Source organism: Gobio gobio (assembly GCF_949357685.1).
Source record: "Gobio gobio genome assembly, chromosome: 13".
NCBI classification, from domain to species: domain Eukaryota; kingdom Metazoa; phylum Chordata; class Actinopteri; order Cypriniformes; family Gobionidae; genus Gobio; species Gobio gobio.
In genome coordinates, this window is record NC_137106.1 from 49,131,268 (window position 1) to 49,158,099 (window position 26,832).

At 40.9% G+C, this 26,832-nt stretch overlaps 1 long non-coding RNA gene across 1 annotated transcript; it reads left to right on the forward strand.

Annotated features, from left to right (window-relative positions):
* The first annotated feature begins 137 nt into the window (after positions 1-137).
* On the forward strand, positions 138-5,027 carry LOC307135881. Its single transcript, XR_013817725.1, has 4 exons — positions 138-388; positions 1,837-1,949; positions 3,193-3,282; positions 4,315-5,027. It is a non-coding gene; the product is annotated as an uncharacterized lncRNA (long non-coding RNA).
* Positions 5,028-26,832: the final 21,805 nt, after the last annotated feature.

Sequence of the window (26,832 nt, forward strand, 5' to 3'; positions counted from 1 at the left end):
GAGATAAACCATTTAGGGCCTTATAGGTCAGTACACTGTAAAAAGTGATTCTGAGTTTTAGTCAGGTGGACAATAAAAATTATGTCCTGTCAACTTGCAGTGCCTCACTACACAATAGGATGCGTTATAACAACCTCAACTTAAAGGTAAATGGAAAACTTAAAATAATGTGTTCATATAACAACAAACCATAGGTTCTTTCAATTTCCTGCCTCATGCGCATGTGCCAGAAACTCTACGTCATGATGACGTACTAACGCATTTGAAATTGAACCAGACGCGCCATCGCCATTTTCTGCACAAGAAGACGAGATCACGACACGAGTTGCTGATGCGAGAGAAAAAAAGGCGACGAAGACGAAAGGAGATCTACAGATGGATTTTTATAGTAAGTACCCTGATTTGTTCTTTCTTTCATGTAAAATTTAGGCACGCACATTTTTGGTAGCTGTACAGTGTGTTAGACAGACACCGAGCTGCTGTCGAGACGTGAGCAGAAAGAAATTTGACTAGTAACGTTATATGTTAATGATAGTAAATATTGTACACATAAGTTACTTTTTAGCGTGTTCTTAATCGGATCAAAATTTTTTTAGAAACACAGAATGACCATTAACGTTAATATCTGAAGCACCGCCGCTAGTCCATAATTAGTGTTGACCATTAACTTACTACTATAAATGCTTGATTTACGTTACTTATGTTAAACGGCCAGTTGTTATTTTTTTCAAATGACATACCATGCGTTTTTGAGCATGTGCAAACGGTGCTTCTTCTGTTGGCCTATATAGGCAACTTGCCATGATTTTGTATTAATATAATGTCAACTTTTTGTACATAAATCATATATATCATACATATTAATTTGTACACTTAGTTCATTATCACAAGATTCAACTTTTATGTAAATTGTGTTACCTGTGAAGCCCTGAAGAATCATCAATTTCAGGGTTACGTTATTTATATAAAATATTTTCACAATAAAAGCTATATTTACAGCCTGCTCAATTTTATATTGACAGCAACATCATAAGTATATCATTTAATGCATCACCAGAAATAGAAATAAAAAGTTGTAAAAAAAAATTTGTTTAAGATGTTTTAGGTCTGCACAATTATGACTACATAATTTTCGATTATTCCCTTAAAATTTTAATGGGTGATTTATTAATTTCAAATGATTAAATTATGTTTTAAATAGCCTAGCTTTATCACAGTGGTTCTCAACTTGTTTGCCCATGGCACCCACATTTTCACATTTTACCCACATTTATGCCCATTATACATTTGTTTACAAAAAAAAAATTTGTAGACTCAAAAAAATTACTGTCCCCCTTTACTTAACATAAACATAAACTGTAAGAATATGACTAATACTGATAAATAAACGCTTTACAAGGTTAAGCTATTTAATAGCAGTCCCAAACTAGTTCAGTCTTTTAAAAATATTTTTTAAAAATAACAAAGTTAATATCAGGCTATATAAAAATAAGACAAAGTGAACATAAATGGGTATTTTTGGGTTATGGAAACAACACTTACCATGGTAAATACACAATACTAACAAAAACTGTTAATACATCACGGAAACTGCTCCTGATTAATAGAATGAACATCATACCTGCATGCAAATCCTTCTCAGCTAACGCGTGAGAGACTTATTTCAGCGTACACTTACGTCTATGGTAGTTCCTATTCCTATAACAATTACGTTATCGTGGTATCAGTAATCGCAATTCGATATTTGAATAGTTGTGCAGCCCTATGTTCAGTGAATATTTCTGAATGTAACATGTATATGTGTACTGGAGTTTTACTTTATTTTTTTATTTGCAGGATCAGTATAGTGGAAGCAGAAATCGATGAGGTGGTGTTGCAAAATTTGCAGATTTTCCTCGCCCAACCTGCGTGCCTTAATCATCCACTACAAGCTTAAACACCGCCATCAGGCAAGTCACTGTTCACTCCCATGCATCTATATTTGGTCTGGTCTCACACTCAACTGGATTCTGTCGAACCCTGGTGCGTTTGTGTGCATATTATGTCATTGCAAACATGCACGGCGCATGATAGAAAACAACATGGGTCAATATATTGTGTTCTTTATTAATTCGGTGCTATTATGTGCAGCTGAGTGAACAACACAGGTTTACTCTGTGTGTGTGATGCTTAAGGTGGTATTCCGCTGCTTGCAAACAAACTCTTTTGGGGAGACAGTGGATTTCCAAATTTGTTGTCCACTCTAGCTCGTATCCAAGGTAAATCATCAACACCATCACCCCTCACATGCATTATATTTAACTAAATACTTCATAATAAGCTAAAACGCATGCGCAGGTCACATTACTTCCTGGACAAGTGCGCACCCGAGTCCGTGTTGATTTCACAATTACACGAACCGCATTCGGTTCGAGTGCAACCGAATAGAGACCACTTCTTCCAGGTAGTCTTGGCTTTGCTACCGCAATGCAAAAATCATAATGTGGACTAGTTTAGTTAAATAAAACGCTTGTAAGGGATGATAGTGTTGATCATTTATCTTTGATACGAGCGAGAGTGGGCCTTCAGTGTGTTCGCACATAGCGTGTGGAATCAGGACAACAAATTTGTAAATCCACTGTCTCCTCAAAAGAGTTAGTTTGCAAGCAGCAAAAGCCCACATTATACGACACAAACACACTCACACACCGTAAACCTGTGTTGTTCACTCAGCTGCACATAAGAGCACAGAATAAAAAAAAAAAAACCTATATATTGACCCATGTTCTGTTTTCTATCATGCGTCATGCACGTTTGTGATGACGTAATAACACACCGTGTTCGATAGAATCCAGTTGAGTGTGAAACCAGACAAACACTGCGGGGGTCGCCGGGAACAATCGCGCTCAGAGTCCAGACCGCAGCAAACAAGACCAGTGTGAAAGCACCCTTTGACACTCCTGGTTTAAGTGACATGAGCTGGTTACATCCACTATTAAATCGTATTTTGGTGCTGAACAAAAATGTAACAAACAACTGTTGTTGTACCACATCACTGGTGATTTATTTACAACAAAAGTATACAACTGTACACATTTGAAATTAATGTTTTTATTTTTCAAGACAGAGGGAGGGGTTGAAAGGATAAATGAAAAGGAAAAACAAAGGATTTAACCAATAAAGCAGGTACTTTAACCATCCTATATTTTACAGACATCAAACCAAAGGATGAGGACTGCAGCATTGCTTGGCCTGCCGTGGTACATGCGAGAGACTCCTTCTAAATTCATGAAGATATGCGAGGTAAGCTGAAACCTTTAAAGGGTTAGTTCACCCAAAAATGAAAATTCTGTCATTAATTACTCACCCTCATGTCGTTCGACACCCGTCAGACCTCCGTTCATATTCGGAACACAAATGAAGATATTTTTGTTGAAAGCTGATGGCTGAGAAAGGCTTCAGATAGGCCTCCATTGGCATTCAGTACATTTAAACTCCCAAGACCCATAAAGGGCACTTAAAATGTTGTTACAAAGTCCATCTCACCACAGTGACTCTACAATAATTTTACGAAGAGACGACAATGGTTTTTGTGCGCAAAAAAAAATCAAAATAACGCCTTTATCCAACTTGTTCTTGTCTTCCGTGTGTGCCTCCACGACGCATGCGCGAGAATATTACGCAGATCCGGCGTTCGGACACATGACCCAGAAGAGATTTGTTTACAAGCAGAGGAAGACGCTCGTATCTAAGCTGTTGAATTCTACATTGATCGTGCTTTAGGTCTCGGCGTAGTGCTCAAATGGGGCTAAAGTGTACATTTCATGGATTCCCGAACGCCGGCGCTACGTCATATTCTCGCGCATGCGTCGTGGAGGCACACACGGAAGACAAGAAGAGGTTGAATAAGGTTGTTATTTTGAATTTTTTTTTTCGCACAAAAACTATTGTCGTCGCTTCGTAAAATTATTGTAGAGTCACTGTGGTGAGATGGACTTTGTAACGACGTTTTAAGTGCCTTTTTATGCGTCTTGTGAGTGTAAATGTACTGAATGCCAATGGAGGCCTATCTGAAGCCTTTCTCAGCCATCAGCTTTCAACTAAAATATCTTCATTTGTGTTCCGAAGATGAACGGAGGTCTGACGGGTGTCGAACGACATGAGGGTGAGTAATTAATGACAGAATTTTCATTTTTGGGTGAACTAACCCTTTAAGGCAAAACAAGGGAAAAATTTACATTAGATCTCTTAATTTGCTGGGGTCTGGGGACTTTAAATTGTTTGTGAAATTGGTTTTAACTAATAGTACCGTAATTTTGTTTTCATTCTACAAAGCCCAGTGACCGAGGGTGTGGTGATTCCTAGTGGTTGTGGAAAATGTGATGGAACCTCTGCCTGAATTCTACAATGACGTTGCCCTGGTGATTGAGGAAGAAGTGGTGATGCGTCACCTGAGTGACATACCTAATGCTTTTCTGAACCTGATGGGCCTGGTGTACGCATTAAACCTTGACTACCCAAAGGAATTAAAATTCACTTTTGAAGTGATACAGCGCCTGTTCATTGGAGTTGGATCAGACTGTTGCACCGCAAGAGTTCACTCATTGAAGAGCAAGTTGCTGAGATAAGAAACAATTTTCTCCTCCTTGCTACTATTAGCACTTACACTGTTACACGGTTTTAAAGTTTAAGACCATTATTTTAGATCTCATTGTTTTAAGTGTAACATTGGTATTCTTGAAAGACTGTTTTCTTGTTACCTTGTCCTGCTGCTCTTTCCTTGTCATGTTTGACATTTGATTGGGAATTGAAGACACTGTTTTATTTGAAGTTGTTAAACACAGCTTATTGTGAATTATTCATGTACACTTGTTCCTGTAAGGAAAATATCTGATGATGACAATAATTATTTGTACTATTCTCTAAGAATGGGTCTGTGCATAAAAAAGAGCATTTCTTGTGATGTTCTTATATCTTTGCAAGCTAATTCTTTTTGTCTGTTTTTGGGTACTGTGCATCTGTTTAAAAAAATAAATGCTGAGAGATTCAATTTTGCAGTTGTGTTCATTAAAAAATCTGGTTCCAGGTAGATATCTAGAACTTCTTGTCAAAGCAAGCAATGAAGTCTAGTAAACTCAAAAAGTTAAGTTGTGATGTTGAGGAAAAAATACTATTTTATGTCAATTAAACTTGGTTAATAGTTGTGAAAACATGAAAAACTAAGTTCAACCAATATGTTTTTAAGTTGACTTAACAAAAAAATATAAATGCTTATTAATTGATACAGTACGTTGTCCCAATTTACTGCAAGTTATTTCAACAAATACATATAAGTTGGGTTAACTTAACTACTAATGCTGGCTAAACTTAACTGAGTCAATGCAACAAGATGACTTGACCAAGTCAAGTTGTGTCAACAAATCATTTTTTACGGTGTAGCAATACTTTATAATTGATACAGAACTATAAGTAAATACATTGATACAGGTCTTTAACTGTAGCGGATGAAGTAACAGTACATTTCTGTGCAAATTATATTCTAAGAGGTTCTGTGTACCATTTTTTGTCCAATAAATAATACCTCAGTCTTATCTTAATTTAATCGGAGAAAATTACAGGTCATCCAATATTTTATATCTTTAACACACTCTGTCAGCTTTGAAAATTTAGAGATTTCATCTGGTCGTGCTGAAATATATAACTGAGTATCATCGGCAGAACAGTGGAAACTAATTCCATGTTTTCTATAATATTACCAAGTGGCAGCATATATATTGAGAATAGCAGAGGGCCTAACACAGATCCGTGTGGCACTTAATTTACTGAATACCAATTACTAAGAGTATTTTATGATCTTGGACATTTATTGTTCATTTTTTTTAAGTTTTCCCTGTAAAACAAACACAATTTCTCGTTGTAAGCAGTGACAGTTCGATTGACAGCACTTCACCACAGTAATTCATTTCAACTCAGTCTTCACTCCATGAAAACTCCGTAAAATAATAATGTGTTAATATGAAGGAATTTTCCATATCGATTTGTCAGGAGTTTTACGCATATTTTGAATTACGCATTGCATTTCGATGTTTTTCAGAGTTCTTAAAATGAACGGATCATGTCCTGGCAGAACATTATCATCACCTTTTCCATTTTTCTACCTTTTTTTCTTTCAGCTTAAGCTAACTTACAATAGAAGTAACAAAAGGAAAATAATACACGTTTTAACAGAACAATTGGACCAACTTTAAATTAGGTGGTGTTAAATATGTATTAACATCTGAATTACTTATTTAATGCAATGCACTTATTGTGTACATACATGTTTTTACATTGTACTTACATTTTAAAATTACCTGCATGTAATTACATCTGTAATTAATTTCTGTAGTTACATTTATAATTACACTGTTGACCCGACCCTTAAACTTGCCCTTACCACCACACCTGTCCCTAACCCTACCCTTAAACTTACCCATACCACCACACCTGTCCCTAACCCTACCCTTAAACTTACCCATACCACCACACCTGTCCCTAACCCTGCCCTTAAACTTACCCATACCACCACACCTGTCCCTAACCCTACCCTTAAACTTACCCATACCACCACACCTGTCCCTAACCCTGCCCTTAAACTTACCCATACAACCACACCTGTCCCTAACCCTGCCCTTAAACTTACCCATTACCACCACACCTGTCCCTAACCCTACCCTTAAACTTACCCATACCACCACACCTGTCCCTAACCCTACCCTTAAACTTACCCATACCACCACACCTGTCCCTAACCCTACCCTTAAACTTACCCATACCACCACACCTGTCCCTAACCCTGCCCTTAAACTTACCCATACAACCACACCTGTCCCTAACCCTGCCCTTAAACTTACCCACACCACCACACTTGTCCCTAACCCTACCCTTAAACTTACCCATACCACCACACCTGTCCCTAACCCTGCCCTTAAACTTACCCATACCACCACACCTGTCCCTAACCCTACCCTTAAACTTACCCATACCACCACACCAGTCCCTAACCCTACCCTTAAACTTACCCATACCACCACACCTGTCCCTAACCCTACCCTTAAACTTACCCATTACCACCACACCTGTCCCTAACCCTGCCCTTAAACTTACCCACACCACCACACCTGTCCCTAACCCTACCCTTAAACTTACCCATACCACCACACCTGTCCCTAACTTTACCCTTAAACTTACCCATACCACCACACCTGTCCCTAACCCTACCCTTAAACTTACCCATACCACCACACCTGTCCCTAACCCTACCCTTAAACTTACCCATACCACCACACCTGTCCCTAACCCTACCCTTAAACTTACCCATACCACCACACCTGTCCCTAACCCTACCCTTAAACTTACCCATACCACCACACCTGTCCCTAACCCTACCCTTAAACTTACCCATTACCACCACACCTGTCCCTAACCCTGCCCTTAAACTTACCCACACCACCACACCTGTCCCTAACCCTACCCTTAAACTTACCCATACCACCACACCTGTCCCTAACCCTGCCCTTAAACTTACCCATAACACCACACCTGTCCCTAACCCTACCCTTAAACTTACCCATACCACCACACCTGTCCCTAACCCTGCCCTTAAACTTACCCATACCACCACACATGTCCCTAACCCTGCCCTTAAACTTACCCATACCACCACACCTGTCCCTAACCCTACCCTTAAACTTACCCATACCACCACACCTGTCCCTAACCCTACCCTTAAACTTACCCATACCACCACACCTGTCCCTAACCCTACCCTTAAACTTACCCATACCACCACACCTGTCCCTAACCCTACCCTTAAACTTACCCATACCACCACACCTGTCCCTAACCCTACCCTTAAACTTACCCACACCACCACACCTGTCCCTAACCCTACCCTTAAACTTACCCATACCACCACACCTGTCCCTAACCCTACCCTTAAACTTACCCACACCACCACACCTGTCCCTAACCCTACCCTTAAACTTACCCATACCACCACACCTGTCCCTAACCCTACCCTTAAACTTACCCACACCACCACACCTGTCCCTAACCCTGCCCTTAAACTTACCCACACCACCACACCTGTCCCTAACCCTACCCTTAAACTTACCCATACCACCACACCTGTCCCTAACCCTACCCTTAAACTTACCCATACCACCACACCTGTCCCTAACCCTACCCTTAAACTTACCCATACCACCACACCTGTCCCTAACCCTTCCCTTAAACTTACCCACACCACCACACCTGTCCCTAACCCTACCCTTAAACTTACCCATACTACCACACCTGTCCCTAACCCTGCCCTTAAACTTACCCATAACACCACACCTGTCCCTAACCCTACCCTTAAACTTACCCATACCACCACACCTGTCCCTAACCCTACCCTTAAACTTACCCATACCACCACACCTGTCCCTAACCCTACCCTTAAACTTACCCATACCACCACACCTGTCCCTAACCCTACCCTTAAACTTACCCACACCACCACACCTGTCCCTAACCCTACCCTTAAACTTACCCATACCACCACACCTGTCCCTAACCCTACCCTTAAACTTACCCACACCACCACACCTGTCCCTAACCCTACCCTTAAACTTACCCATACCACCACACCTGTCCCTAACCCTACCCTTAAACTTACCCACACCACCACACCTGTCCCTAACCCTGCCCTTAAACTTACCCACACCACCACACCTGTCCCTAACCCTACCCTTAAACTTACCCATACCACCACACCTGTCCCTACCCTTAAACTTACCCATACCACCACACCTGTCCCTAACCCTACCCTTAAACTTACCCATACCACCACACCTGTCCCTAACCCTTCCCTTAAACTTACCCACACCACCACACCTGTCCCTAACCCTACCCTTAAACTTACCCATACCACCACACCTGTCCCTAACCCTGCCCTTAAACTTACCCATAACACCACACCTGTCCCTAACCCTACCCTTAAACTTACCCATACCACCACACCTGTCCCTAACCCTGCCCTTAAACTTACCCATACCACCACACATGTCCCTAACCCTGCCCTTAAACTTACCCATACCACCACACCTGTCCCTAACCCTACCCTTAAACTTACCCATACCACCACACCTGTCCCTAACCCTACCCTTAAACTTACCCATACCACCACACCTGTCCCTAACCCTACCCTTAAACTTACCCATACCACCACACCTGTCCCTAACCCTGCCCTTAAACTTACCCATAACACCACACCTGTCCCTAACCCTACCCTTAAACTTACCCATACCACCACACCTGTCCCTAACCCTGCCCTTAAACTTACCCATACCACCACACATGTCCCTAACCCTGCCCTTAAACTTACCCATACCACCACACCTGTCCCTAACCCTACCCTTAAACTTACCCATACCACCACACCTGTCCCTAACCCTACCCTTAAACTTACCCATACCACCACACCTGTCCCTAACCCTACCCTTAAACTTACCCATACCACCACACCTGTCCCTAACCCTACCCTTAAACTTACCCATACCACCACACCTGTCCCTAACCCTACCCTTAAACTTACCCACACCACCACACCTGTCCCTAACCCTACCCTTAAACTTACCCATACCACCACACCTGTCCCTAACCCTACCCTTAAACTTACCCACACCACCACACCTGTCCCTAACCCTACCCTTAAACTTACCCATACCACCACACCTGTCCCTAACCCTACCCTTAAACTTACCCACACCACCACACCTGTCCCTAACCCTGCCCTTAAACTTACCCACACCACCACACCTGTCCCTAACCCTACCCTTAAACTTACCCATACCACCACACCTGTCCCTAACCCTACCCTTAAACTTACCCATACCACCACACCTGTCCCTAACCTTACCCTTAAACTTACCCATACCACCACACCTGTCCCTAACCCTTCCCTTAAACTTATCCACACCACCACAACTGTCCCTAACCCTACCCTTAAACTTACCCATACCACCACACCTGTCCCTAACCCTGCCCTTAAACTTACCCATAACACCACACCTGTCCCTAACCCTACCCTTAAACTTACCCATACCACCACACCTGTCCCTAACCCTGCCCTTAAACTTACCCATACCACCACACATGTCCCTAACCCTGCCCTTAAACTTACCCATACCACCACACCTGTCCCTAACCCTACCCTTAAACTTACCCATACCACCACACCTGTCCCTAACCCTACCCTTAAACTTACCCATACCACCACACCTGTCCCTAACCCTACCCTTAAACTTACCCATACCACCACACCTGTCCCTAACCCTACCCTTAAACTTACCCATACCACCACACCTGTCCCTAACCCTACCCTTAAACTTACCCATACCACCACACCTGTCCCTAACCCTACCCTTAAACTTACCCATACCACCACACCTGTCCCTAACCCTACTCGTATCCCACCTCAATATCAGCAAAAGGGTTTTGAAATACAATATGAACACAATAAGTACATTGTTCTATTTTTTGATGTAAGTAAATAGTAGTTAAGGCCACTTAATATAAAGTGGGACTAAATAATTAATGTAAGTGCTTTGATAAAATTATGAGCTTTCTGTTTCGTGAATTGGTCACATTCACTTCCATTCTAAGTGTGTCTCGTCACATAGATTTGTGCTTTTCAGAAGTAAAGGGGGACGAGATGAAATTCTAATGCTGTCACTCGAGCTTAACTTGTAATGAACCCAGAATATTCCTCTAATATCAGTTTAAAAGAAGAGATGGTGTGCCGCACAACAGGCATTGGCAAGGCTTTCAGCTCTTGGTAGTGTGTGTTAGTGAGTAACTGAGGTATGCTAAATGTCTGTGAAGGTTTTGTTGTAACGACATTGGTCAGCTGACCAGGACTGGTTAATGACACTCACCTATGAGCAGCAGCTCATAATCAAAGACTTCAAACGCAGAGCCCTGCTCAGTGTCACAGCACAGCTTTCCTCTCATCTTCTCTCCTGGTCAGGACAGGAGCTGTAAGGCAGTTGCTAGTGCAGACACGCTCACTGGTGATTGATCAAATAGCACTTTCACTAGGCCAGCTTCTCTCAATGATGCAGTTACTTCCCAGCACACATCCTAAACCCAACCAATGCAACACACTGCTTTGAAAGTTTACAAGTTGCATGGCATGTTTTTTGGCCAAAAAGGGGCTCAGGACAAACTATGACCTGTAAAAAGAGGTAAACATTAATGCCTAGTATATAGTATTCGGGCAGTATTGTGAGACGTGTGTTGCACAACATCCATGTGAGATGACAAACATTGTTCAAAGAAATGGTCAGATAACACCTCAACCCTGCAATATAGGGTTTGTGCAATATAGATATAATTTCCTTGTGTAATATAGAGCACAACAATGAGCGGGCATCATTTTTTACCCAACATTTTTTTTATATTTATTTTCTAAACAACTTGAAAAATATGGAAGTTCTAAGCCTTGAACGGATGATAAGCCAAAAAAGAGACAAAATGTACAAAAAAGGTATATTAAATATTAAAAAGAATATTTATTGAATTTATTATTAAAGAGTGAAATTAAAGTGTTCTGTGTGTGGCATTCAACAATGATTATGATATTACGATAGTCAATAATGATCACATAATGTTTTATAGATTATATTATTCATTTTATTTGTATAATTGTATCTAAATAATATCTGACCCTGGACCACAAAACCAGTCATAAGTCTCACGGGTATATTTGTGGCAACAGCCAACAATAAATTTTATGGGTCAAAATTATCCATTTTTATTTTATGGCAAAAATCATTAGGACATTAAGATCATGTTTCATGAAGATATTTTGTAAATGTCCTACCGTAAATATATATATATAAAAAGTATTATTAGTAGTAATATGCATTGCTAAGGACTTCATTTGGACAACTTTAAAGGTGATTTTCTCAATATTTAGATTTTTTTTGCACCCTCAGATTCCAGATTTTCAAATAGTTGTATCTCAGCCAAATATTGTCCTATCCTAAAGGTTATTTATTCAGCTTTCAAATGATGGATAAATCTCAACTTCCAAAAATGTACCCTTATGACTGGGTTTGTGGTCCAGGGGCACGTTATTTTCTGTCCTTTTCTGTCCGTGTTCTGGCCTTCTAAGCAGAAATCTAACCCTAAAGCCTTGCGTCTTTGTGACTGTCAAACGTCCATAAAGCCAGATGTGTCTCTCTCCATCAAACACAAACACGGCTATCTCTCTCTCTTCCTCTGTGACAGCTGGGCAGAAGATGTGTGGATGGACTTATCAGAGCTGCTTGCTGAAGTGTGTTGGACCCCAGGCCTTTTTTTAGTTTGCTTTGTAAGTGTTGGAAGACACTCTTGCCGCAACATTGTCCAGACCCTTTTTGGAGTGCTGCAGTACCTGTCGGACCACCGGAGGTCACAAAGGGGGAATTTCTAAAGATTTAAAAGCTTTTTTTTTTTTTATCAGAAGATGAACTGGCACTTGAGAATGTTCCTTTAATCTAAGAGGATGCATTGACACTCACGAGCAATCATCACTGTTGGTGCTGAAACCCCACTAAAAAGTTGAATTCAAACTTCAAACATGTTTCATTGTAAAATAAATAAACATTTAGCACAATCAATTTTGGATGTGTCATCCAAACTAAAAGAAAGTGTTCTCATTGTAGCAGGTTAATAAAGCAATATACACTTACCTAAAGGATTATTAGGAACACATACTAATACTGTGTTTGACCCCCTTTCGCCTTCAGAACTGCCTTAATTCTACGTGGCATTGATTCAACAAGGTGCTGAAAGCATTCTTTAGAAATGTTGGCCCATATTGATAGGAGAGCATCTTGCAGTTGATGGAGATTTGTGGGATGCACATCCAGGGCACGAAGCTCCCGTTCCACCACATCCCAAAGATGCTCTATTGGGTTGAGATCTGGTGACTGTGGGGGCCATTTTAGTTCAGTGAACTCATTGTCATGTTCAAGAAAACAATTTGAAATGATTGGAGCTTTGTGACGGTGCATTATCCTGCTGGAAGTAGCCATCAGAGGATGGGGACATGGTGCTCATAAAGGGATGGACATGGTCAGAAACAATGCTCAGGTAGGCCGTGGCATTTAAACGATGCCCAATTGGCACTAAGGGGCCTAAAGTGTGCCAAGAAAACATCCCCCACACCATTACACCACCACCACCAGCCTGCACAGTGGTAACAAGGCATGATGGATCCATGTTCTCATTCTGTTTACGCCAAATTCTGACTCTACCATCTGAATGTCTCAATAGAAATCGAGACTCATCAGACCAGGCAACATTTTTCCAGTCTTCAACTGTCCAATTTTGGTGAGCTTGTGCAAATTGTAGCCTCTTTTTCCTATTTGTAGTGGAGATGAGTGGTACCCGGTGGGGTCTTCTGCTGTTGTAGCCCATCCGCCTCAAGGTTGTGCGTGTTGTGGCTTCACAAATGCTTTGCTGCAGACCTCGGTTGTAACGAGTGGTTACTTCAGTCAAAGTTTCTCTTCTATCAGTTTGAATCAGTCGGCCCATTCTCCTCTGACCTCTAGTAGGACCACACCCCTAAATGCATTGAAGCAACTGCCATGTGATTGGTTGATTAGATAATTGCATTACTGAGAAATTGAACAGGTGTTCCTATTAATCCTTTAGGTGAGTGTATAAGGCAACAGTTATAGCGATTGTACCAGATTAGACCAAATAACAGGGATCGTTCTCAGAAACTCTGGCAAGCTCCACTATGATCGAACGTTCTTCCACTAACATTAATAGAATGTTTGTTCAACATTATGTAGGTTTTAAGGCGTCATTCACACAACCCCGATCTCACAGGAAAACATGTCGATGTCATATGATGTGTCTGATGTGAAAAAATACAAAAATAGTTGATTATTAGAACAAAGCATGAAGGCCCACCCCTGAACACTGGGGTGTAAGCAGACCATACCAATGAGATTGTATGAATTTTTAAGCACACTTTTGTGCTTAAGGGGGGGGGGGGGGGGTGAAACACTCAGTTTCAGTCAATCTCATGTCAATCTTGAGTACCTATAGAGTAGGATTGCATCCTTCATATCTAAAGAAAAGTCTTTAGTTTTATCATATTTATAAAACAAAGATAGGCTGTACCAAGTCTTTCCGGAAAAAAAACGAGTGGCTGGAGGCGTGTCGTGTGGGCGGAGCTAAAGAGTCACGAGCACGCGCAGCTATTGCGTTGAGAGCGTCTGAAAGCTGTGACATCCTTAAATGTGGAAAAGAAACCGTTATCCTAAATAAACCATGGAGATCAATCAGATTTAGCCATACATATATGATCCAGAATCTGATTATTAGAATAGAATCGGACTATTATATGTGATTTTTTGTTAGCAGTAGCAAGCGTAACGGTTTTGCACGTCGGACTAGTGCGTGTTTACATAGAAAAACAATGGAATAGTAGCGCATTTAATTGAACGAGTCGATAGCCAACAACACAAAGAAATTTGAAGAAGTTTTACTCACCACCTGCTTCCAACACACGACCGTGACCCTTAATCGTTGGGACCGCTCCATCTTTCAGCATTAGATGAGCTACAAAAAAAAAACATCGTCGCCGGCCGAAATGCAGGGAACAAACAAAACACTTGCACAACTCCGTTGCTGCTCCGGAAAAACAAACTCCATCCACTGCCCCATTTACGCTGGGTTTTTCGGGGAAGCTGTACAGGGTTGTCTTGCCCTGACAACCAAAAACACACTTCTTTAGTGACATTGTTGATGTTGTGAAGTCCTGTGACTTTAGCGCAGCCGGGCAAAGTGCCTTGATGGGCGTACTGCTTTCGCTCTCTCGCTCTGGTCTACGGGTGCGCGCGCGCCCTTCTGGGAGAAGTGCCCTTAGGACCTGTATAAGGAAATTCCGCACCATTTGACGTCACATAGGCCCATACTCGAAAAAAAAAATTCAGAGACTTATGAGAAACCGGAAGGAGTATTTTTGGCACAGAAATACTCCATCAAACGTCCAACTTAATTTTTTAAAACTTTTTCCATGTTTAGCATGGGAATCCAAGTCTTTAACAGCGTAAAATGCTTGGTATGCATGAAACAGCATGTAACCCCCCATTTAAAAATGCAAAACACAGGGCAGAGGAACAAGAGAAAAAAAACAAAAAAAAAAAAACAAAGACGCATTGTACTTTTAACAGTGCAATGGTCAAACATTTTAGACTAGCATGTTTATATAGAAAAACTATGAAAACGTAGTGCAGTGGAATGGAAAAACTACGAATGTTCTCCAAAACATTACCACACACACAAAAAAAAACACCTTTCAGAAAGTCAGAGAACAATCACAAGTAATGCTCCCATAATGTTTTTTAGATTGAAATGACCCCAAAAAAACAAGGTAAAACTCAAACACTGTGTTTATTAACAGGTTTTGGGCAGGAACACAATCAATACACAGGTAAGTGGTGATACTTGAGATGGTGGATGGTGAGAATAGCATTTTTGCTTACAGATCTGGGCATGCACACACGCGCACACACACGGAGAACAGCTTGAGTACTTGCAGGTCTGGAGATAACTGATAAGACTGAAAACTGACTCGGATGAGGCAACAGGAATAGAGATCGTGGCAAACAGGGCCGTAAGTTGCAGGTAAAGGCAGGCTCACACTAAACGTCTTTTGGCTGGATTTTGTTGTCGTAACAAAAGGTCTGCAACAAAACCCCCGGATCGTGGCCAGTGGTTGAGCACGTCAGCGACGTTTTGAGCAGTCACCGACACTGTGATTATTTTCAAACCTGTTTGATATTATCGACATGTGATCTTGTAGAGTGAGCGATGAAACAACATGGTAAACCGCTCATGCACCTTAAAGGTCCTGTTCTTCGTGATCCCATTTTTCAAATTTTAGTTAGTGTGTAATGTTGCTGTTAGAGCATAAATAATACCTGTAAAATTATAAAGCCCAAAGTTCAATGCCAAGCGAGATATTTTATTTAACAGAAGTTCCCTTTCAAAGCCTACAGCAAACGGCCGGTTTGGACTACATCCCTGTACTTCCTGCTTTAATGACGTCAGTAGAACAGTTTGTTGACTAACCTCCGCCCACAAGAATATGCGAAAAAGGGGGCGTGGTCTTGTTGCTCTCCCACGCGGAGAAGAGGAAGTGTTGCGTTCTTAGAGTGTTTGTCGCCATCTCCCAGACGCTGTTATTTTCATCCCGGAGTCAAATCATCTTTCTTTGGCCTGGGACGCTGTACTTTGAGCGCATGCATCTCCCCGTTATGGTAAGAGGCGGGACCTTTCCGGGCAACGTGCGCTAAGCTGCTGTCGAATCACAACACAGGAACCGTTGGCACAATCAGAACTCGTTACGTATTTCTGAAGGAGGGACTTAATAGAATTAGGAAATCATCAGGCCGTTTTTGGACAGTGAAAACAGCGGTATACAGATAAGTATGAGAGTTTTTTTACACGCGAAACATGAACACATGTTATATTGCACACTGTAAACACAATCAAAGCTTCAAAAACACAGGAAAAACGGGACCTTTAATATACATGAATGCTTTCCTGTAGCTCAAACAGTAGAGCGTGGCGCTAGCAACGCCAAGGTCATGGGTTCGATTCCCAGGGAAAGCAAGAACTGACAAAATGTAAAATGTGTACCTTGAAAGTAATGTAAGTCGCTTTGTATAAAAGCGTCTGCCAAATACGTAAATGTAAATGTAATGAATGCAAGGTGACAATTTTATCATAACTTTTTTATACTAACAAGCAAATAAGTGCACTATACTTTGATATATTTTAATTACCATCAGTTTTTGCTGAACAGACATGGACAGCCAGCCTGCGTATATTTCTGCCAATTTTCCTTTTTTCTTTTTTGTCATGTTTTTTTCTGCACATAGGACTTTAAGCATGAGAGTCTCTCTAATGTCTTATGTGAATATTTGTGATAAAAAAAAATTCATTGTTGGTTGCCACTTGGCCTAAGATATTGTAGTTTGTGCACCTTATCGGCGTTGTGTTGTGTAGTATGAGCACTGTTTAGACAAGACGACAAGAAAACATGTTGTGTGAGCACCATGGCGATTCATCTAGTCTCATAGGTCTGTATTGTGAGCTTGCCCTAAGTTGAAGGTAAGTAAAAAGTGACAATGACTGATAGTGGCTGCGTCCGAAACCTGGAAAATGCTGCCTTCAGAAGACACATTTCAAGGCAGGAAGGCATCAAGGCACGTCTGAATCTAATGTTAGCTTCACTTCCTGTCTCCTGAGATATCTTCATCTGACTGAGTTTTGAAGGCAGCATATTTGTATCCTTCGCTGACTTTGATATCCACCAATCCTGTGCGTTCCATTCTGTGTCTGTGTGGAGCTGAAAAAAAGATGGCGTCCGAAAGTTGCGTTTGCTGGTCAGTTTGTGTGTAAATGTAAGTTTTTTTTACTTCTAATGTCATTTCTAGAGAGAAATTACTGATGTAGTAATTAAATATGTGTTTAGTTCTCACCAAAGCTCTCTCTGTTTTGCTGTTTCGTGAGGTTCCTTCATGCACAAACTCTGCCTTACAAATCATTGTTTGATAAGGCAGCGAGGCAACGAGTCAGCTGACTAGGTTTTCGGACACAGCCAGTGTGTGTGTGATCTGTGTATAGAGCTGGTGATGAGGTTTGATGAGTGTTGCCTGATTGAGTGCCATGGAGGATGATGGGAAATGTAGTCCTTGATCAGTTCTCTGGTGAATGTGACAATCAGATAAGGGAGGAAGGGAGAGCCTGCTGTGATCGGGATAGTTTGCAAAATGAAATATAAAAATGTTCCCGTAACGTTTGCATAGCCAAGAAAGAATGTTTTTAACCTCTTAAGCTCTGGGACCATTTTTGGGATTTCCGCCTGGATTTGACCGACCCAAATTGAAAATACCCATACACCCATACACACAAACAGTGTCTCTAAATACACAATACTGGTGTCATTTTACAGGAAACCCGTTGAAATTTCATAAAACACTACTTAAAGTGATAAACATGTAAGTATATGTTGTCTGAGCTGTAATACCCCCCTCCACACACACACACAAAAATAGACGCTTTTAGATTTTTTGGTTATATATTCATTTTTGAAAGTGTGTAACTCTAGCACCCTGCAGACAGTTTGGGCTGTTTCCACTAGACTCCAGAAAATACTGGAAAAAAGAATTTTGTCTGGATCATGTATGCAAGATTTATACAAAAATGGATCTGAATGGAGCCCCCCCCCCCCCCCCCCCCCTTACCGCCCCTACCCCACATACCCATATACAGTGGTATAAATGCAATATCCTAGTGTCATTGAATTATTTTTTCCAGTGTTTGCTGATATATGCCGGAAACAGCCCAAACTGTCTGCAGGGTGCTAGAGCTCACAGGGCCTGAGATATACACTTTCAAAAATCAATTTATAACCAAAAAAACAATCAAAAAGCGTCTCTTTTTTGTTTGTGTGTGGAGGGAGTTGGGGTGGGGGGTTATTACAGCTCAGACAACATATATTCACATGTTTATCACTTTTAGCAGTGTTTTATGAAACTTCAAAGGGTTTCCTGTAAAACATGGGTGTCCAAACTCGGTCCTGGAGGGCCACTGTCCTGCAGAGTTTAGCTCCAACTTGCCTTAACACGCCTGCCTAAAAATGTATAGTATCCATAATAAGACCTTGATTAGCTGGTTCAGGTGTGTTTAATTAGGGTTGGAGCTAAACTTTGCAGGACAATGGCCCTCCAGGATCAGGATTGGACACCCCTGCTGTAAAATGACACCAGTATTGTGTGTTTAGAGACACTGTATGTGTGTATGGGAAGCTTTTCAATTTGGGTCGGCCAAATCCAGGCGGAAATGTTGCCTGAGTATATCTCCAGAAAGTAGAGACTCTAAGCTTTTAAATGGTACCACATATGTTCCAGTTTAAGTGGTTAAAAAACTGGATGTTTTGATCAATCAGAGAACATTCAGACACAAGGTTTTCATGACTTAAAACTGCTCTACATATATATTTTTTGGACTGTAATAAAACATAAAAATACCATTTGCAGATATTTAGGAAACATATAAGGTCACATAGCCTACATGTTTCTCTGAAAAACAATGCTACAGTACAGACAGTTATTCTACTTTGAAATGTGTGTTCCGTGTCAGAATGACTGTTTTTGTTTTGGCCTGTGTGATCCCGCTCACTGCCAATTTACCCAATAGTATTTTGACACCGCGGGTTGGCGGAAAACACAGTGTATTGCATCCATTAAAGCCAGTAAACCAAATGAGTCAGAGATCGCAGATAAAAGCCTCAGCATCCATCTAAACTGTTTCTTACCAGAGGTATATTAAAACACAGATAAATCAACTCATCAACTTATAGTGTAAGGCTTGTCGCCTTCCATTGTCAATTGCACTCATTCCTGTTGCGCGCCCTCAATCTGGCAACCCACGTGAGTGTCAAATCTGAGGAGGAGAGGTGGAGAAACAACTCTTCTAATATTTTGAACAGGGACTGCAATACCCATATAAACATTTTTCAGAATTCTGTCTATTTTGTAATAAAATATCACCAACATAAACATTGTGCATCTTGATCTACAGACCATCTTTGACTAAACCCCAGAACAGCAAGCATTACAAGACAAGGAAAAAACCTTGTCGAACCTTTTAAAGGGGTTTATTTTGATTTGATTTTACTTTTTTAAACTTTAGTTAGTGTGTAGTGTCGCTGTTTGAGCATAAACAACATCTGCAAAGTTACGACGTTAAAAGTTCAAAGCAAAGGGAGATTTATTTTACAGAAATCTCTTGTTAAGGACTACAACAAACGGCTGGTAGGGACTACAATGAGTTCATTCACAGATTAGTGACATCACTAACCCTGAAATTTACATAAACTCCGCCCCCGGGAACACACAACAAAGTTGTTATTGTCGAGCACGGTTTGGAGTCGCTCAAGCTGTCGCATTCATCTTTCACATTTATTGCAATACAGAATATAATACAAATGCAATAGCATGTCGTAAAGCAAGATGACATCATAAGTTATAACCGTAATTAAACTAAACTACCCCTGTTCTCTCTTCATGCAATAGATATTCTCTGGCTCATCTCACACCAGTTCTCACACCAGCGATTTATAGATTATCATGACAGAATATGCTAATCAATGACTGAAGATAGTTAACTCATAAATTCATCAACTAACCCTTCAGAAACATCCTGTCTCATTCTACATGTTGTCTCTTCTTCTTGAGTCTCTCCATCATTGTCCGACTCCAGTTTGAGCATAAACAGCTGAACAGTTTCTGACATTTTCAGTCAGTGTCGCCAGATTGGGTCGACGATTTCCCGCCCAAAAGCTCACCAAAACCCGCCCAATCCCCAAAAAAAACTGCCAAAATTTTAACTGCCAAAAAAATGTGATATAATTTTATTGCCATGTCAATCCAGATTGATTAGCACCATTTTAATTCCTTAAAACAAAATAATGATGACCAAATAAAATAAAAATAAACACATTTTCTAGGAAAACAGATCAAAACAGGGCAAATACTTTCAATTCATGCATGACTAAAATGTCCAAGTGGAAACGGTCAAAATCACGAAATTAACCGATGTCAAAAGTAGGAATAAACTAATTTAAGTGCAAAAAGTGCCCAATATAAGTGATTGGAATAAACAACATAATTAGCAGGCATTACACACACATTACTGCACACACCACAGCCAAAATGGGTCAGTGACTGATACATGCACTGAGTCCTACAACAAAAAATGAACAACAAGAATGACTTTCTCTTTGTGCTGTCTTTCGTGAAGTACATATTTATAGAACATAACGCAGAACTTAACACAGTCAAAATGGATTAATAGTTAATTCAAACCTCTTTCAGCAGCTGTCAGGACGAGGAGAGCGCAGTCTAGACGGGTTAAAAGGTAGCCGCCCTCCTATATACTTCCGCTCAATTTTCATTTTCCTTCAGTGGTCCGTCTGGGACTGCGGTATAGTCTTAGGTTTTCTCCGGAAAAATTTTAACCGGTCCAATCAGCGAACAGAGGGAGTGTCTGAGAACGATGACGTTGATGTCGTGCGCTAGTTTGAGTTGTAGTTCAGTGATGGCGGTGGAGAAAAGATGCGAGTAAAGCCATTCATTCCGTTGCGGCTCCGCTGCCGAATATCAAGAAGTTAAAGCCGGAGCAAGAACAATCTTTGCTGAGTAAAATATATTTCATCACCTCTCAAAAAATTTAAATAAGAAAAGCATGTAAACATTTGAATTGGGCCGTTATTTACGGCAGCATTTATTCTTATCATACCAAGCATATGACATTTTATTTACAGCATACAATCATGTCACAGCGTGAGCAGCTCGTTCCCGATCACAAAACTCTCCCCTCCACTGTGAATAAATCACAATCCGAATGCACAAGGTTTTATCACTGAGGTGCTGCACATTTATTTTTACCGAATTCCGTGTGAGAAATAAATGCGAACGGTGCATGACATACGTCATGACCAAACGTTAGCGATTGGTTATGGCAGATCCAGAGCAGCTCTGGGCAGATCCAATAGTTTTAAACTTCAACAGAGTTCCCGCCTTCAAGGAAGTTAACGCTTGTCAATGGAGAGTGGCCAGACTCTCTGAACAAATGAAATGTACGAGAGTCTGGTAGGACCAGGCTAGTTAAAAGGTTCAGATGTCCTGATCAGGCCAGTGTCCACACGATGATGGACTGGAGTCATATATTCGATTTCAATTCAAGTCATTCAACTGTGCTCTTAGAGTTAGTTATATTTATAAAGAGATGAGTCTTCGAGTCACAGGTGTAGGGTTGGGCATCGAGAACCGGTTCCAACTTGGAACCGTTTAAAAAATAACGATGCCATTGGAATCGTTTAGAAATTTTGTTTTCGATTCCGATCATCGGTTCCAAACGCGCAAGTTTTCGGAAGTGCTTGCCGCGCCCGTTGGTTCTGTTGCAGCCATGGAGCACGGTTAGCGGCGCTCAAAAGTGTGGCTTTATTTCACTTTTTTTTTTTTTAAAGCCTGGGTCGGCACAGTGCAACACATATGACAAACTTATTTCTTGCACGGGAGGATGCACTACAAATATGTGGTGTATAAATTAACGAGTGTAGCGTGTTTGAAATGCTGCGCAGGTCTGTCCCTCGGGCAACCCTGCGCTAACCAACGTTATTAAAGGGATAGTTCACCCTGAAATGAAAATAAAGCCTTCTTTTACTTACCCTGATGTTGTCCCAGTGCCCTATGTCCTATGACATTTAAAATACTGTTCCTGCACGCGCTCCTTCCTATTATGGCAGTGAATGGTGATCAGCTAAAACATTACTAAAAATAAACAAATGTATCACACAACGATACAGGGAGACGCGCGCCATATGGAAAGTGTTCAGGGGGCACACTATAAGGTTTTGCGAGAAAGAAACCGTATTATTCAGTCAAAACACTGAGCTCGGACGTTATTCTGAGCGCGCTCCTCTGTGTAATGTTACACTATGAGCCGTCAGCAGCCGCCGGCGCTCATGCCTACTATAATAACTCGCACTGTTGTCATTGCACCAAGGATAAGCACACACACACATGCACCATTTTGAGAAATTCTCGTCTTTTCTATAACGTATATGATAAGAAATAATACTAATAATATAACTTCCTTAAGTGAATATTGTGTACCGGTTGTCATGACAATATTGCACGAGGCTACTGCGGCTTGGAGTGCGCACACACAGGAACACGCGCATTTGAACAACAGCTGGGTGAGTAAAAGATGGCTTTATTTTCATTTCAGGGTGAACTAACATTATCCCACCTCGTCATAATCAGCTAAGTGATTGTAGTGTAATAACAAAGCCCTTGACCAAATTGCGAATTGTGGTGAACAACAACGTTACTGAAATTATTTGTCCCCCTCGTAGATAAATGTAGCTATACGCAAATTGCCCACGCTAGTAGCAGTCCTAATATGACTGCTGTTAATGCTATTGTTAAACCGGGACTCGGTGTGAAACTCCATTCACCTTTGCAGCAAAGCAAGTGAAAATGCCAGCGGAGAAAGTCCCAAAACTAAAACTCATTATTGAATCAAAATACAATTTTCCTCTGTGAAATGAGCCTGTGACATGTTGTGACTCCACCCCTCAAAGAATCGGAATCGAGAATCGAAAAGAACCGTAATCGAAACTAAGAATCGGAATCGGAATCAGAATCGTTCAAATCAAAATGATGCCCAACCCTACACAGGTGTAATCCACGTTTTGAGAGTTAAATGGTAAATGGACTGCATTTATATAGCGCTTTTAACAGACCTACGGCTATCCAAAGCGCTTTACATTTTTGCCTCACATTCACCCATTCACACACTCATTCATACACCGACGGCGGTGTCAGCCATGCAAGGCGCCATCCAGCTCGTCAGGAGCAGCTGGGGTTAGGTGTCTTGCTCATGGACACCTTTGACACTTGGTCAGGTGGAACCGGGGATCGAACCACCAACCTTCCGGTTTGTAGACAACCTACATGAACCACTGAGCCACTGCCGCCCCTAGTTGGTTCAGTCCCCCACTCATTACTGTATATGTATGCCACTTTGGCATAGCACTTGAATTTCCAACTACAATTTTGAGCTGAAAACCTGTCATGAATGAGCGCTGCTCGTCGGCGACGTCAACACCAGCGCCAGTCATGATGACTGATTTCATGGAGTCCATGCACACTTGAGTTTGTTATTAACCAATTAGACTATAAAATTTAGAGGTTTGAAAACCGCCAAACTGACCCCAAGCTAGCCCAAATTTTGTCCACCCGCTCAAACGCATTTTCAGTCCAACAATCAAATTCAAAACCGCCCATTGGGCGGGAACCTGCCCAATCAACACTGTTTTCAGTGTGTCTGCATGAGGTAATCGGAGCGGCTAACATTAGCTATTGAAGCCCCGCCCTCTTCCTGAAAATGGGAGGGGAGTAGCAGCTCATTTGCATTTAAAGGGACACAAAAACGGCACGTTTTTGCTCCCCCTCAAAAAGGACAATTTTAACATGCTATGACAAATTATCTGTGGGGTATTTTGAGCGGAAACTTCACATACACACTCTGGGGACATCAGAGACTTATTGTACATCTTGTAAAAAGGAGCATTACAGGACCCCTTTAAGGAAGGTCAGGCACTTCCTTGCACCCATGTCTGTCTGCTTGTGCTTCTCTACCTTCCTTTCCTTTTCCTCAGCATATTTATTTTTATTGCACATCCATATCCTTAAGCCCTTTTAACATTTCAGGCCATCGAGAAGCTCTTAAGTGGATGAGCGAGTGTTAACTGTGTCTTTTCAAACCTTGACATTTAATACTCAATATAAATCTCTCCAGAGACCTGTTATTTTTTCAAGAATGTAATTACATACTTTCAAATAAAACTTGAAAGGGCCCAACAAGTTTTAAAACACAGTGTGTGCTCTCTGGACGGCAGGAAGGAATTCCAAGCAGTTGGAATATGCTAACATCTCAGTGTGTGTGAACCACGGGCCTTTGGCAGGACAACATAGCATTCGTTGCTTTAGACCTCGCAAGACATGCAAAATATAGAGACAATTAATCCACGTAGGAGGAAATGCTGCTCGAATGTTTACAGCTGAAGTGACCACAATATGTCCTTGTTGTGCAATGAAAATGACCCAAAAATGATAGTTGCCACACAATACAAAACACAAAAGAGTATATTGCAATGATACAACTCGGTAGCACTTTACTTAAACCCTTTATATATAATGCATTATAAAAGTATTGCATTAATTATGCTTGTTTGAATAATTGTAACCATGGTTATGATACATTATAATACTTATATTTATTCATTGTTACATCATTAGAAAGTATAATGCATTGAAACATGACAAACAACGACTAATTTCAGGTGGAGCAAGAATCTGCATATATAATGTGTTTTAACTATGGTTACAATTATTTATGAGAAGATATAATGCATTATAATATATATTATCAATACCTTCATGCTGCGTTCACACCAAACGTGAATAGAGCGTCTGGAGCGAGTGGTTTCAATGTTAAGTCAATGGAAAGGCGCGTTGTTTGCGCGAATGACGCAAATTGAGCGTCTTGTGCCATACGCGCGAATGGTGCTCTTTGTGCATTCACGCATTTGAATCTAATTCGCGTCTGCCGCCCGAGTTGAAATTTTTTAATTTTGGCGTCAATTTGCGCTGCATTAACCAATCAGGAGCCTGCTCGCTGCGGTCACGTGGTGAAGTGATGTGAAACCCTGCATAATTTAAAAATACTACTATTGTGTCACAAAATGTAGTTTTAAGACTTTTTCAGGAGGGAATGTAGTTGTTTAAAGCTCAAATCTGTGGTTTATTTATAAAGAGAGCGCCTATTTGAACATGTGATCTGGTGTGTGTGTGAGCTCCAGTGGATCAGCGGTACTCAGCGCTCATTAACCCCGGTGAGATCAGCCTTTCCTCGGCTAGTCCTTCTGATGTTTGCCGCTGGCTCTGATGTCTCTGTAGTGGTTAAACATGAGATATAATTCGTCTTGTGCGGATCTAACGGACGATATTTGGTCTCATGAATCTATACTTGGTTGTCTGCCAAATGGTTTTGACTGAGGGCAAAGAGAAGTTTCATAACTTTATTTGTTATGATATTTAAATATACATGCAGTGAAGATAATGTAGGAGTTGCCTGGACCATATGTGTGGCTATTAATGTTTAATATATATATTTTTAATGAAAATGAAAAAAGGCAGAGTGGTGTTTTGTGACATATTTCTCCTGGAGCGCCTTGAACGCGCATTTTCGCTTCAAACGCTCGATTTATATGAATGGATTCAAAATGTTCAAGCGTCCAACTAGACGCAGTAGACGTGATTTTGACGCTCTATTTGCGTTTGTGAACGCAGCATTATAATGCATTAAGTACAGTGTTTCTAATTAGTTTGACAATGTTATTTGCATTTGGTTTAGGACTTTTAGAAGGATCGTTCATGGAACTGTGCAAGTAAATAAATATTATTTAAAAAATCAGTCACTTCATCTGTTGAACAAGCAGCTCTTGATTAATATAAAGTGCTATAAATTACACACGATACAATTGCCTTTCATCAAGAAATGTAAAAAAATTGTAATATGGTGTGTACACCTGTGCAATTCGATGCATTTTAGACAAGAAAAAGAGTTTCCTTTCCGAAAAACTACAAAACAAACAAACAATAAGAACTGTCTTGACAGTACTTTATTTGCATTCGTGAGATTTGCGTGTTTCATTTCAGTTTGTGCAATCACTGTCCAGCTGTCAGATTAAAAACAGCAGTTTAAAGCTCACAGTATTCCCATTCTTATAATTTCTCAGTGGGACACAATGTGTTTTATGTGAAGGACTATGGGAAAAAAACAAACCAGCAAGACCTGAAGCCTTTAGGTCAAACACCAGAAACATAATTAAACAAGGAGGACAGCTCCTTAAAGCAAGTCCCTCCCAGGTTTTCTCCAGCTAGCATGTTATTACCAGACTGAGTGCTGCTTAAACTCTGGGAGTGGTCAGCAAACTTGGCAGGGCTTGAGGCAACATAGTTCTTTGAGTGTGCTTTTTGGCCTTGTTGGGGTGAACTAGTTCAGTAATAGAAAAATAAAGTTTTACCACAAAAATCAAGATGCAGAATTGTGATTTGAATGAAAATTGAAATGTATTCGGCTGCACAACTGTGTAGTTCTTAAAGGGATAGTTCACCCAAA